At 43.8% G+C, this 15,788-nt stretch overlaps 1 protein-coding gene across 3 annotated transcripts in view; it reads right to left on the minus strand.

The window, feature by feature from the left end:
• The window catches only part of LOC127432830 (high affinity cationic amino acid transporter 1-like), a 35,724-nt gene extending 20,142 nt beyond the window's left edge, over nucleotides 1–15,582 (minus strand). The window contains exon 1 of one of the 3 annotated variants that reach the window (XM_051684266.1): nucleotides 15,442–15,582. The gene's annotated coding sequence lies outside the window, so the exon portion shown is untranslated. Of the gene's footprint in view, nucleotides 1–15,152; nucleotides 15,386–15,441 lie in introns of those variants that run through there. The other 2 variants (XM_051684267.1, XM_051684265.1) reach the window with 2 other exon arrangements.
• Between the last annotated feature and the right edge of the window lie 206 nt (nucleotides 15,583–15,788).

Here is a 15,788-nt window from a genome sequence, read left to right on the forward strand (position 1 = left end):
ATAATTTACGAGTTGGCTATTTCGTATGGTCTCGCACGATAAACTCGTACGAATTCATCACGTGCAAATTCCCGGATGTCTAATGCGGAAGTAAGCGCGAGTTCCACGCACGAGGCGTTAAGTACATACTTATTAATATTATGCCCTTACCCAAACCCCTTATCTAATCACCAATCAGTAGAGTGTGTAAACATGTTAGGAAGCTGTTGTGTGTGACAGAAGCAAGTAATTGTCATGTATTAGATGGTAACGATGTCCAGCGACGTCATTGGCTGAAGTGAAAGTCGTAGGAATTCAAATGAGTGCAGTCGCACGATATCATACGAATTAGCCAAATTTAGAAAAGTCGTACGAATCCTCACGATTTCGCCATGAGAGTGTGTTGTTTCTTTCTTTGGATCTCCCATCTAAGCAACAAAGGGGACTAAAATGTCACTTCAATGGATAGTTCCACAGACAGTGAGGTCACAACATTTTTGTTTTCTCCTGGGTGGTGTGGAGCTCTCGAATGTCTCAGATCTCAGATCCATGGATCACACAACCTAGGCCGCACATGGAAACAGGTTAGCAGACTCACATGAGTCGACATACACCTTTAACTGTTGTCATCAAAATCACGCAAGCATGACATGAGGGCTCGACAGGAAAAAACCTGCTTCTAAAGCTGTAAACACAAGCTTTGGCCTTATTTCCCTCATCTAAACACCAGAAGTTCATTAAAATGAGATTAGCAGTGTAACTCGGTAGTAAGATAACCAGAGTTCTTCACAAAGGTATTATGAAAGGTTTAAAGCTGTATGCTAGGCAGAATCAGTGAAAGTTGTATCTTATGTATTTTTCTTTGAACAATGCACAATTATTTTCAGATTTGCAACAAGCATGGCCATGTTTCCAAGAGAAGTCAGATTGCAATTACCAATATTTCAGGAGAAACAAGTGTTGTGTGCCAGAACGCATGATGATTTTGCATGCACTTGCAAAGAAACGTGCATTTTAATGACAGGACAAGCGTCTCAGTGAGCCTATGATATAGGCACAGAACAATGTGTTTTAAAGGGATAGTGAATGGTGGCCAGAATTCTGAAGGTCCAAATATCACATAAAGGCATCATAAATGTAATCCATAAGACTCCAGTAGTTTAATCAATGTCTTCTAAAGTGATCCAATTGGTTTTGGGTGAGAAAAGACCAAAATATAACTCGTTTTTCCCTTTAAATCTTGACAGCAGTCTCCTTGGTGGTCGTCATTTCAAAATCGATTACATTTCCTATGGCACCATCTAGCACTCTGCACATGCCTCAAGAACTAGGAAGTGTAATTGAGCTTGAAATCATGATTGTGCCTAGAGACTGCAATGGTAAGATGTACAGTGAAAAAGGAGTTATATTTTTGTTTGTTCTCACCCAAAACAGATTTGATTACTTTACAAAACATTGATTTAACCACTGGAGTTATCTGGATTACTTTTATTACTTTTACACTTGCATTGTGAGGACCAACAGAGCAGAGATATTCTTCTAAAAATCTTCATTTGAGCTCTGCAGAAGAAAAAAAAGTCATACACATCTGGGATGGCATCAGTGTGAGTAAATGATGAGAGAATTTTCATTTCTGGGTAAACTATTCCTTCAAATGAACAAACTGGCCCTGGATCATAAAAAACAAACAAACATTATACAGTAATTACAGGTACTTGATATGGCAGGAATCACTGTTACTATTTGAACAACACCCCTAACCCAAAGTATTACATTTAAAGCGACTTACAGTGCATAAAATATATTAATTTTCATTTGCGTGTTCCCTGGGAATCAAACCCATAACCCTTGGAAATTCAAGAGCCATGCGCTACCAGTTGAGCTAGCAAGTATTAAACTGTGATAACTCATTTTGCACCATTAGTGCTACAGACTGATACCTCAAATCATGTGGCTAGTTGAGGAGATAAATATATATGTACGCATACATATATAAAAAATGAAATAAATTTATTATGACTTTTTGCATTATGTTATTATTATCAGGCCCCAAATTTCTCATTACCATAATGTGTCAAAACATTTTACTTTTACCATTTCCATTGTTTTCAATAATGATTCTCATCACCATAACAAAAAATAAAGGCAGTCCTAAGGGGAGTACTACTATGATGCAGTTTTCCAATTAAATAATGTAATTTTTTATTTATTTTTTTCATCTTTTGGTAATGAGATTATCATAATGACCATCTTTGTGGCAATAAGAATAGGGGGGTAAAATGTACAAACTGTCATGAAAACAGTGTAGAATAAATGTTAATGGCCCTTAAAATAAGCTTCATTTTCTATATGCAAAATATAATTTCTTATTTGTTTTCTTTGATTTTTGAAGTAAGACAAGACCAGGACATTTTCTTGATGAGGTTCGTGAGAGTCACCCTATTACTTTTCTATGCAATTTTTTACGCAACTTACAGTATGATTGCTGCCTAGAGACCAGAATATCACAGACATTTGGAGGTGGGCTGTTTGACTTCAGCCAATAAGCAACCACCCAGGATACCCTTGCAACTGGATAGCAAGGAGCATTATGATGGCGAATTTTGCACAGGTAAGCGCACAAATTTAGTTATGATTTTGATCCCTGAGCAAATTAACTAGCAAGAAAGCCTTTTGGGTTAGTTCTATTCTTTTGACACACTGTCAATGCAGACAGCTCTCACACTCTACAGTCCTACAAATAGAACTTCAAACATCACATGGGTATGCTATTCCAGTCACTCGCTCTGTGTGCCTGACCACTGCACATCAAACCATTAAGCTGTATGTCAAAGTACCAAACTACTCTAGTCGCTCTGCACCATATGCACTGTGTTGGACACCAACACACACAAAGGTTGCAGCATAACACACCTACACCTGAAAAGAAAGTGGAAGGACATAAGAAAGCCAACTATAATTGAAAACTTTCAATGGAAAAAAAAAAAAGATTTCCAACTTTGGTTTCTGTCCTGAGGTGAATAAAAGTCAGAGGTAATCCAAGTACAAGCTTGTTCTGAGATTCTGCTTTCCAGCTGGACCTGACTCAGATTTCCAAACATTCCCCGGGTTCTGCAGTTGTCAGTGTGCTGGTTTAAACTGCTCCACTGAAGTGACATCAGACATGTTGTGAGGTGTCTGTCTCTCTGCTATCAGTGTCATGTTGTGGTAATGCTAAAAGACCATGAAAGGAAGTGTCTTTCTGGAAGAGATTCATACGTAATAGATAAACGTGATTGCAAAACACTTTTAAAATTGCAATACACTTTAAAAAGGTAAACTGTGTCATATCTGTGCCACTAGCATCACCAAATTGAATTGTAAAAATAATGATCAATTTCAAACAGGTTTCCCAAACACTTCCCCATCTCCCATCGGTTGGACAAATAGATAGGCCCACTACAATAAGATAACTGGTCTGAGCACATATGAGGTCAGGATGCACTGAAGTAAGTCTGCTTTGGGCCAATCACAATGTTCTGACGGAGGAGCCCTTTTTTTGCTTCATTATCTGTCCAATTTGACAAAATTGTTTTGACTCTCGAGTTGCAGCTGTTAAATGGTACGGAGTATGTTTGCATTGCATAACCTACTACATTTACAACATTTACAAGCTTATTCAAGTGTGTTCAAGTTGCACAACTGTTGCAAAGGACCGAGAGGGTACGGGTCGAGAACAATATGAGAGCTGACAAATGAGCTGACAGTGTCATTGACATGTAAAAAACAAATTGTTGTTTGGTCAGCATTTGTGTTTGTCATCTCACATTTGCTTTTATCACACTATCTAGTAGGTTTAGGTTTAAGGTTTAGTGTTGGGAGGTAGCTTTTGTTTTTTAAAACTTGATAGAGCATTGACCATAAAAACCTCAACTGTTTGGGAGAAAATTTAATTTACTTTTAGCGCCACTCATTGGACATTTCACCTCAGAGTAGTAGGCAAATCAAGTAAAGCAGTTGAAAAATGCCCATATCGATTTGAAAATGCCCACTGATTGGGAAACACCCATTTTTGTTCTGCAGAGACACCAGACTTGATGTTATCTGCATGTTCTCCACTACAAATCACTGCAAACTTCTGGCAAACAAAACTTGCCATAAATTAACTGCAAGTTTGCCACAAATAAACAGTTTTTGAAAGGGATTGAGACTTTTCTAAAGTCACAATTATTTTTTTCTGAGAAAAATATTACATGGACTGCGTTTAGATTTGCATTTAAATATGAAACAGTAATGAAAAATTACATCTAAATAAATCCTGACAGCTTCATCTGGCAGTGGGTTTGTGCAAGGTTAAGGGTGTCATCGTTTTATATTGCAGCTCAGGCAGGAGGGCTGACATTCAGGAGCATGGTGACCATATACACCCACATGCAGTTTATCTGGCTAAATTAAGCAGGTGGGTTGAGTAGGGGTGCGGTTCCTGGAAGCCAATCATTGTGTGACTCTCTGGTGTTTAACATGAAGCAGTGTAAAGCTTTAGCCTTGGGATTCTTGGGTCTTTTTCTATTTTGCTTTAGATAAATACATGATAAGAATTCACAACATTCCTTCAATAAAAACAAATCAGCATGTGAACTGAAAAATTATCTAAGAGCATAGATACTGATACTAAACTAGCATTTATACGGGCTTTAGTTCTGACGTCGCCAACACTTAGTAGTATATCATAACTGCAAGAGGAGTCCCTACTCGAAACAGCGAGTGTTCAAATAGGAAATAGGGTCAAGGACATAGTCTCTATCCAGTAAGAAAACCAAGGCATGTTTTGTTTACGTGTTTTTTTCTAAAGTCTATCCATCCACATGAGTGTGTTTAGAGTGGGCACGATGTATCTGGCACTGTTAGACCACCTTTACCAAGAAACTTGTGACTGCTATTTTATTTTGGAACATGTAAGAAGGGGACAAACATTCTTCAGTTTTGGTATTTGGCTGAAATGTCTAAAAACTAATTTAGGATGTGGCCAGCCAGCCGATGGTCTGACAAAACTCCCTATGTCTGAATTATCTTATAGACTGTATAAAATTGTTAACAAAAATGCAAAAACAAGTTTGGTAATGAACAAACCCGCAAACACGTCAAGGAACAAAACAAGGAACTGAACTGAAGTCCTTAAGAGCTATTAACTTTCGCTAGCAGTTGGACATACCTTTTACTGCTGAACCCTCGTTTCTCCATGACCAGGAAGCAGCTTGACCTAAAGCCTTGGTTGTTTACAGTGGCAACTCAAACAATTTTTCTCAATGTTTTTGCCATTAAATATCTTAAAGGGAAAGTTCTCCGAAGAACGACAATAGATCTTTTTCACAGACTGTGATGACGCATTTCCGCCTTATTTATCAGTGTAAATCTCGCAATGTTTTTTATTTTATACATTTTTTAAATATTGAGTATAAATTTATAACATTATTCTGTGTTATATTACCCTGTAACTCATTTTAAAAAAACAAATTACCACAGCTTCGAGGGGGTTTCTATTACAGCTGTTGAGAAAGTGACAGTAAATTTGGCATCTTCTCGCATTTTACTGTCTTAATCCACCACTCTCTATTTTTTTCCTCTTCTGGAAAGTTATTCAAATGTATTAGTGGATTTTTCTTTTGCTCTTGGAGCAAATGTGTAAGTGAAAATAATATTTGCTGTGATCTCCCAATCACTCCCATTCACCGCTGTCGATGTTTACCCTGCAAACGTTTACTTCCGCTTTCCAAAACCCGGAGTGTGAAAAAGGTTTATTCTTTCATCATTCACATGGATCTAAATGTGAACTGGGCAAAAGTAGGTCGAAAGTTCTTCAGTTGAACTCAGTCTGCCTCCAGTGGCCGAAGCTGGAAGTGTTGTTAAATGTATGGGCACGTGTGAGCTCATTTTCCGGGTGAAATGTCGACCAAGTTCACCAAAAGTGAGTTGTAAAGCGAGTTGATTTTAGTTGTTAATGATGCAATTTTTTAATTAATACACCCTTACTCAAACTCCAAACCTAAATCTAATTGTCAGTGGAGTAAAAATGTAATCTTAGCAGGAAAATGTGATCTCCAAATTGTGCTCATCATTGATTATAAACAATGTTGAATGGAAGAAATAAAGTCATTCCAACCCGATCTCACGAGAATTTGTCATAATAGTGACGTACGAGTTTTACACACACCAATGAGAGACATTTCCCTCATGTCCTTGAAGTTTTCGATGTGATGTTTCTTCCATGTTAATCCAAAACTGTTTACGTAACATTAACCCCTAACCCAAACCACATCCCTAAACCTAACTATAGAGTTTAACACCTTACCCTACCCATAACGTAAGCATAGTCTTGATATTAATGTTAAAAGCCCTGATGTGTAATATGGAAGAAAGCTACACTTCCAGGTTCCGAACGGCTGTTTGTGAAGCGTTTGTGACTTGTTGACATATAAGTTGTATGCATCCATACGAATGAAGTCTGACAAATTTGCCACCTTGTAGTATCGTGATGAATTCTTATGAGACTTTGTTGCTCAAATGGTTTCGAAAGACATGAAGGAGGATAACTGATGACAGAATTTTCAATTTTTGGGTGAACTACTACTTTAAAATCAACTGTAGTTAAATTAGTGTCTACTTCTGAAGAAAACGATCCATAAAAGTTTAGAAAGTACGGCACATATGAGACAGAAGGGCCATCTGATGTTGGAAGCCAAGCCGATTTTACACCTGTAACACTGCCATTGGCCTTCCCACATACAAACACTGTCAGGTTGATACTAATCCTGGACAATGTAGATACAATCTGTTTAAAATCGATTCACATACAGAGAGCTTGGAATGACCCCAATTACATAACAAATGATGTTGGAGTGAGTCATAGACTTCAAATCATTGGATGTAGAGGACAGATACACTAAATGTAAACAAATTGAGTTTAGCTTTGCCCTAATAATCATTCTTTAGTGTCACTGCTTAAAAACGGTACACATTGCACATTATGGGTCTACATCTTGGACCCATTTTTGCAACAACAAATACAGTGCATACAACATATTTTTCACAATTTGACTTATCCTGCTACATTTCGTTTTCCTTCTCAAACCATGAAGTGAGCTATGACTGGTTAGATTTAACATTCTGATATAAATTCAAAACTGATTAAGGAACTAATACAAATAAAAAAAGAAAAGAAATACACACTGTACTGACCATTGATCAAAAATTTGACGATGCTGTTTACCAAGCACCCAACTTAAAGGCCTATAATCAACAATATATTAGTCTAACATCAACAGTGAAATAAAGGTTAACAATCTGCAACAGTTAGTTTCTCATTTCTAATGGATTCTGAAGCTTCTATTAGCTCTAAAGTCAGTCACATTCATTTAAACCATTTGATCACTGCTTAGAGACAAGGCTCGTTTTTAGCATGTAGGGTGTCAGGTAAAGCATGTTATGTATTGAAATGTATGCTAGATGCATGTGACCTAAACAAAAACTAAACAATGAATCACATAAAAATAACATTACTGATATACTGTATATAAAATCATAGAAGACCTGTGACAGGATCAGCTCAAGAGGTGAGTCACGAGTCACAACAAGACTCTTAGGAAGTGTAGATACCTCTTGACATGAGCAATGCATCTGCTGTTTTGTGCTGACAACTGCAAAAATTATACGTTTCTCAAGGAGCCATTTTGGGTTCCTCAGATGCCACACTGGACCAGGAATATCTGGAGAACATCTAGGCATTCTGTCAGTCATCTAAGAGCAGAGTTCCTGCAAGAACTCTAAAGAAGGTCAATGGTTCATTCAGTAACCCCATCAAAAGCAAAACGTTTAAAGCAACTTACAGGGTTCCTGGCATATATTAATAGGATATTTGAGACTCTAAAGGACTGAATGTTTTCCTTTTTTTTTTTTTTTTTGGCTTTGAGAGAACAAATAAAATATAGAAATGTAGCTGTAAACTGTGAAATTTACACTGCCCCATCACAATAAACTACACAAAAAACTTCCCACTTCCCAGCCCTATAATAATATTGCCACAAGAGCCAATAACATAGGGCATGTGGGATTCATTGACAAACACAAACCTACATGCATCCATATTTAAGCACAGTTCTATCTATAGAACTGAATAAAGATCATCAGATTTATTCTGTATGATGCCAGTGTCTGTGATCCATTAAATGCAAACATCTCAACAGTTTCAACCAAAAACCATGAAATGTTTTATAATGAATAATTCCTCTGACCTATAGAAGCCTATCAGAGGATTTACTGAAACAATCTGCACCATTAGAAGGCCTCTTTGTTGTGGAAACCATCAGGTCTTTGGAAGGAGCATGCCACTCGCAGTGATTCAGCTAAAGAAAGGCCCCCAACTGGCCCCATTCAAGAAAAAAACTTCTCAAGGTGGTAAAGCATTTGCATTGTTTACATATAAATACAGTATAGTATGTGTTCCAGACAAGGTAGTCAATGTTGATGGAACAAGCTTTTCTATTTTGACATTAAATATCAAAGTTTAATCAAATCAAATCAAATCACTTTATTGTCACTCAACCATATACACAAGTGCAACAGTGGGTCTTGGGTGCAGTTCTGAGCATTATAGCTGTATGACAATTACAATAAACATCTGTTCCCTATCTGTCACTCACTCGACGTTGTGTTGAGGTAGTGACACAAGGGGTCACTCTTGGGAGCCCAAGACACCTCTGGTCTTTGATAAAAAGCCAGTGAAAATTGGCGAGTGGTATTTGCATGCCACTCCCCTGGACATACGGTTATAAAAGGAGCTGGCATGCAACCACTCATTCAGATTTTCTCTTCGGAGCCGAACGGTCGATGTTTACTGAGCTGACTGTTCATTCACCTCTGCTGGATCTGATGGCGCATTTCAGCGGCTTCTCCCTCCTCTGCACTGGTGCACTGCAGAGAACGCCCCTGGGTGCTTCGGCAGAAAAAGAGAGTATATTTTTCTAAAAGAGTATGTTTCTCTAAAAGAGCGGCACACACGGAACGTCTTTATAAAGATGCATCTTCTTAAAGTTGCCTTTCCGTTTGTGTGTTATTCCTGGTTGAGGTCGTTACCTCTCAACTTCAGACAGTCACGATCGCTGTCTTTTGTGTCTGGGCGTGACCCACGTGGAGACAGCGTTCGTAGATGGATAATGTTCTCACTGCGAGAACATGACCATGGCAACGTTGCGGTTGCGGCTTGTTTTCGTAAGAAAGCAAGCCACCCCAGCAGCTCCCTGCCTCGGTCCTTCTACCTACTGGTATGATGCCAGCGTGGCTAGCACTGGGGGCGATTTGGGGACCCCAATGGGACACCTCCGCCGGGTATCCCCCCATGGACATCCCATTCCCCAGCACGCTCGTCTGCCCCGATCGGGCTTCCGGATGAGTCTGCCGGCTCGTCTCACGGCGAGTTCGACCTCTTGTTCGGAGCCCGCGAAGTTGATGAGCTCTCAAGTGCAGCATCATAGAGTGGGCTCGTCCAGTCAGATGCAGAAGCCTCAGCTGAGCTCCCCCCCTCGGGGATGGTTGCCCAGTCACAGGCTGATGCAGAAATGATGGACATGCTTTCCCGGGCGGCCGCGAAAGTCAGGCTAGAGTGGAACCCTCCGCTCTCCCCTGAACCCTCGCAGCACCGTTCAAAGCAGCCACGCCACGCTCCAGTACCTTTCTTCCCGGAAGTGCACGAGGAGCTGACAAAATCGTGGGAGGTACCTTTTACTGCCCGGTCCCAATCTTTCAGCTTCCCCCGCCCTCACTACACTCAATGGCAGGGTGGCCAGGGACTATTCAGTGATTCCCCCGGTGGATAATGCGCTCGCGGTGCACCTATCCCCGCAGAGCGCTGCCACCTGGCGCGGACACCCAAAGCTCCCGTCCAAGGCCTGTAGGTTCACGTTGTCCCTGATGGCCAAAGCCTACAGTGCTGCTGGACAAGACGCCTCCGCCCTGCACGCCATGGCTCTCCTGCAGGTCCATCAAGCCAAGGCACTAAAAGAACTGCACAAGGGTAGTTCCGCCCCAGATTTGATGCAGGAACTGTGCTCGACAACCGACCTTGCTCTCTGGGCGACGAAGCTCACGGCGCGGTCTCTCGGGCAGGCGATGTCCACCTTAGTGGTCCAGGAGCGCCACCTTTGGCTCAACCTGGTCGAGATGGGTGAGGCTGACAAGGCACAGTTCCTTGCTGCCCCTATCTCCCAGGTTGGCCTATTCGGCGACACCATTGAGGACTTTGCCCAGCAGTTCTCGATGGTGAAGCAGCAGATGGAGGCTATCCGGCACATCCTGCCCCAGCACGGCTCAAGATCCCGCACCCCGCCTGCTCGTCGCCAAGGGCGTCCCCCTGTGGTGACTGCACTGGCTCTGCCACAGCCCGGCCCCGGCAAGGAGCCCACCGCAGAAAGCAGACGCCACCCGTCTCATGGCCGGCTGCCAAGCACCCACAAAAGGCTTCGAAGCACCCCTGAGACGGGCGACCCAGGGATGATGAAACCCACTTTGGAGCTGGTAAGCAGACCACTCCATCCGCCGGTGGAGGGCTGGGAGGAGAATATTTTGTTGCTTATTCATTTAATTTCGCCGCATGCCCAAGTGGCTGCGGTACCAATAGTTCAGCAAAAGAGCGGTTTCCTCGTTCCCTGGGTCACATAACCGGTGTGTACGGCCATCATCACGACCACCGTCCACCTTTTTATCCTTGCAGGATTGGCGCTCCAGCGGTGGTCTCCCCACCCCTGTGCGCCCAGCTGTGGCACAGATCCGCCCCCAGTCTCCACGGGTTGCGAGGACAGGCCTCTTCCTCCCCCGTCCCAGGCTGTTCTGGGGGTGGTCACAAGGAGCCAGGTAAGTGCTTCGATGTCCCTAGACTCAGCACGGCCATGACATGGTGTGGCACCTCGAGCTCCGCCCCACCGCGAGGCCCCACCTGCCAGTACATCCGACGAGATTGTCCCTTTGGTCCCCCTCGCGCGGAGCTTGGATGCGTGGCTTGCGCTCTCCAATCCGTCGCATTGGCTGATCCGGACCGTCCGACTCAGCTATGCGATTCAGTTCGCCAGGCGTCCGCCCAGGTTCAGCGGTATCTGCTTCACCTCGGTGAAAGACGAAAATGCTGCTCGGAGATCGCCACCCTCCTACGGAAGGGTGCGATAGAACCTGTCCCTCCGGCCGAGATGAAGAAGGGGTTTCACAGCCCCTACTTCATCGTACCGAAATCTTGGACCTGCGAGTACTGAACCGGGCTTTACACAGACTCCTGTTCAAGATGCTAACGCAAAAATACATTCTGGCGAGCGTCCGGAATCAAGATTGGTTCGCGGTGGTAAGCAGACCACTGAAGGATGCGTTTTTCACGTCTAGATTCTACCTCGACACAGACCCTTCCTGTAGTTTGCATTCGAGGGTCAGGCGTATCAGTACAAGGTCCTCCCTTTTGGTCTGTCCTTGTCCCCTCACGTCTTCAAGAAGGTCGCAGAGGCAGCTCTTTCCCCGTTAAGGGAGGTGGGCATTCGCATGACTGGCTAATCCTAGCTCACTCTTGGGATATGTTGTGTGCACACAGGGACCTGGTGCTCTCGCACCTCAGCCGATTAGGGCTTCGGGTCAACTGGGAAAAGAGCAAGCTCCTCCCGGTTCAGAGCATCTCTTTTCTCGGTTTGGAGTAGGACTCAGTCTCGTTGACATTGCGCCTCACGAACGAGTGTGCACAGTCGATGCTGACCTGTTTGAAGGCGTTCAAACAGAAAACAGCGGTTCCACTGAAACTCTTTCAGAGGCTCCTGGGGCATATGGCATCCTCAGCGGTGGCCACTCTGCTCAGGTTGATGCATATGAGACCGCTTCAGCACTGGCTTCAGACTCGAGTCCCAAGATGGGCATGGCGCCATGGGACACATCGCGTGGTCATCACGCCAGTCTGTCACCGCCTCTTCAGCCCTTGGACCGACCCTGCATTTCTACGGGCAGGCGTTCCTCTAGAGCAGGTCTCCAGGCACGTCGTGGTCACGACAGATGCCTCCAAGATGGGCTGGGGTGCTTTTTGCAATGGGCACGCAGCCGCCAGCTTGTGGACGGGCCCGTGGCTGCGTTGGCACATCAACTGCCTCGAGTTGCTGGCAATTCTACTCGCCCTGCGGAGGTTCCGGCCGTTGATCCAGGGCAAGCACGTGTTAGTTCGGACAGACAACACGGCGACGGTAGCATATCTCAACCGCCAAGGTGGTCTGCGCTCCCATTGTATGTCACAACTTGCCCGCCGTCTCCTCCTCTGGAGTCAGCAGCACCTCAAGTCGCTGTGAGCCACTCACATCCCGGGCGACCTCAACACTGCAGCAGACGCGCTGTCACGGCAGGTTACCCTCAGGGGAGAGTGGAGACTCCACCCTCAGGTGGTCCAGCTGATCTGGAGTCGATTCGGACAGGCACAGGTAGACCTGTTCACCTCCCAAAAATCCTCCCACTGCCCACTCTGGTACGCCCTGACCAAGGCACCTCTCGGTATAGACGCGTTGGCACACAGCTGGCCCCCTGGCCTGCGCAAATATGCTTTTCCCCAGTGAGCCTACTTGCACAGACCCTGTGCAAGGTCAGCTTTAGAATCTCTGACCAACTCCTTGTCTGCTTTAGCGGACAGCGGAAAGGAAGTGCTGTCTCCAAGCAGAGGATCGCCCACTGGTTCATTGACGCCATAATTATGGCATATCACGCCCAGGACGTGCCGCCCCCAGTAGGGTTACGCAAGGTTTTACAACCTCCGGGTGGAACCGGTTTTGTCCCGTGTAGTGGTACGCAATATAAGCAGGTAAGCCCAGGACAGTCGGCTGGGTGTATCGCTTGCACATAGTGCCTTTCACCTCCACTGAGCTGAAGATGTGCACCATTAACTCCCACAAGTGTTCACAAACTGTGTTCCCTGGTTGACTTCCTCCGAGCCCTGTGGCAGTCGAGTTTTCGGAGAGACTCACTACTGGCCCAGTACACGGGCTAACGGGCTAACTAAAGCCCTGTACTGGGGTAGGTGCTCCGCATGTGGCGGTTCCCCGTAGGTAACCCCATGCGATGTATATCTTCCGCTAATTAATTTCCCTGTTGGCAAACTGTGTCTTCCTTGGGCAGAGGCCCCTCTGCCTCAGTCTCCATGCTTGTAGTAACTCCTCCCCCGTTGGGTAGGACCTACCATGAGATTTCTCCACATGACATACTTCCGACATAGCTCGGCAAGACCATGTGACGTATTTCCACTTAAATACCCCCCCTCTCTCTGGGCGAGGTGTGGTCTCCGCGGTGTCCTTCCCTTGGGATGGACACCCCCGACTAGCCTGTCTCTATCTTTTGGGTAGTCGACTTGTCCCAAAGGGCCGTTCGACACTCATAACAGTGTTGGGGGAGGTTACGTGTCGGCCTGGTGCGCTGGCTACGAGGCACACAGTGGTCTGCCCATCACACACTGCCAGTTCACGTAACACAGTTCAGCCAGTTGCGGCGTTTGTATAGGGACCCCTAGTGTCACTACATAGACACAACGTCGAGTGAGTGACAGATAGGGAAGGTTCTGGTTACTTGTGTAACCTCCGTTCCCTGATGGAGGGAATGAGACGTTATGTCCCTCCTGCCACAACGCTGAACTACCCGCTGAAATGGCCAGACCTTGTCCGTTCACCTTTCCTACTACCAATAAAAAATGCCTTTAAACAAGCTACTGGCATGAGGCGACAGTATCATTATACTTTTACTAGAAGAAGAGAGGGACTCTGAGTCACTTAAAAATAGAAAACATTTACCTGCAGAGTATTAAACATGCCATGGGACAATGTGACGCTTCCTTTTAATTGTAAATTGTCAATCACATGGACCCAGGCCATCTACCGTAAATGTTTTAAGCGTCAATCACGCAGCCTTGCCAGGAAAGAAAACGTTCACCTTTCCTGCTACCAATAATAAATGCCTTTAAAGAAGCTACTGGCATGAGGCGACAGTATCATTATACTTTTACTAGAAGAAGAGAGAGACTCTGAGTCACTTAAAAATAGAAAACATTTACCTGCAGAGTATTAAACATGCCATGGGACAATGTGACTCTTCCTTTTAATTGTAAATTGTCAATCACATGGACCCAGGCCATCTACCATAAATGTTTTAAGCGTCAATCACGCAGCCTTGCCAGGAAAGAAAACGTTCACCTTTCCTGCTACCAATAATAAATGCCTTTAAACAAGCTACTGGCATGAGGCGACAGTATCATTATACTTTTAATAGAAGAAGAGAGAGACTCTGAGTCACTTAAAAATAGAAAAACTTTACCTGCAGAGTATTAAACATGCCATGGGACAATGTGATGCTTCCTTTAGGCTACAAAGGAGGAGAGGTCAAAGAATAAAAAGGTCACATTTTATATATGGTCATGTTACATTGTAACTACCGTGTAATTACTGAGCAAGTACTTAGCATTAATGTACTTAATTTGTAATTATTTTGTGAAGCTACTTCCTTGTAAATACACGTTGTTAACATGATTAGGCTACAATTGTGATTAATTTGTACTGGCAATTTATTTACAATTATTCACATACAGCCAAATAGCTTATATGCAGATATGTATACAAATATCTACTTTATTTATTCATTTTGGGGCAGATGACATTCTACAGTACGGATGGCTTTCTGCTACTGAAAATAAGAAAAATAAGAAAAATTCACAGAAAGCAGACAAAACACGCAAAATCAAGATTAAACACAAGCCAGTAACGCTCCTTAAACACTGCAAGCGAACGACGCGACAAAACTAGAACGATGAACACTGAAACAATCATAATACATGTAACCGTCCCGCTATTTTCCTACTGGACGTTCTACACTTGCGCTGAAGGGGACACCCCGTGCTCCCTCGTCCCACGTTTTCCTGCCCCATTATCGAGCATAGAGGGAAGTGAACTACATGTGGTGTCCGTCCGCGATTCATAAATCGAGTCTCGAATCGATTCCGAATCAATGATTCTTAACTATAAACATGTGCATTATAAAACAAGAAACTGAACAATAAACTTCTAGAATTGTTTACAGATCACTAGAGGAAAATAGAGCAGAGAACGTCTTGGGTATTAAGAGTTTGAGTTGGCTGCAACCGATGTTGGTCTTACCCTGCAGCTGGTCTTTGAGCAGGGCAGACTGGATCCACTGATTCTTGTGCTTCAGGAAACCGTCCGTAGAAGATAGTGTCCTCCAAATAAGAGCTCGGCTTCGGCGTGGTTGTGTGGGCTGAGACTCCTGACAGGTGGTGTGAGTGTGTAATTTGTGGAGTGTGAGGTACGTGGATCGGGTTTCAATAGAGTTTGGAAAATGCTCCGCCCGACTTTTACAATTCGCCACAGAGAAGCCGGTACACACGCACACGCACACACAAATAGCCACAACATTAAAACCACTTGCCTAATATTGTGTAGGTCCCCCTCGTGCCGCCAAAACAGCGCCAACCTGTTGCTATTCTTCTCACCACAATTGTACAGAGTGGTTATCTGAGTTACCATAGACTTTGTCAGTTCAAACCAGTCTGGCCATTCCCTGTTGACCTCTCTCATCAACAAGGCATTTCTTTCTGCAGAACTGCTGCTCACTGGATGTTTTTTTTTTTTTTTTTTTTTTGGCACGATTCAGATAAATTCCAGTGACTGTTGTGTGTGAAATTTTCCAGTTATCATTTTTTTTGAGTAGAGGATAAAAAATAAACTATGCTGGTCAAAGTACAGTTAAATACTCTTTTGAGGTTTTACATTTTA

This window comes from Myxocyprinus asiaticus, chromosome 42 (assembly GCF_019703515.2).
Source record: "Myxocyprinus asiaticus isolate MX2 ecotype Aquarium Trade chromosome 42, UBuf_Myxa_2, whole genome shotgun sequence".
In the NCBI taxonomy this organism is placed as follows: domain Eukaryota; kingdom Metazoa; phylum Chordata; class Actinopteri; order Cypriniformes; family Catostomidae; genus Myxocyprinus; species Myxocyprinus asiaticus.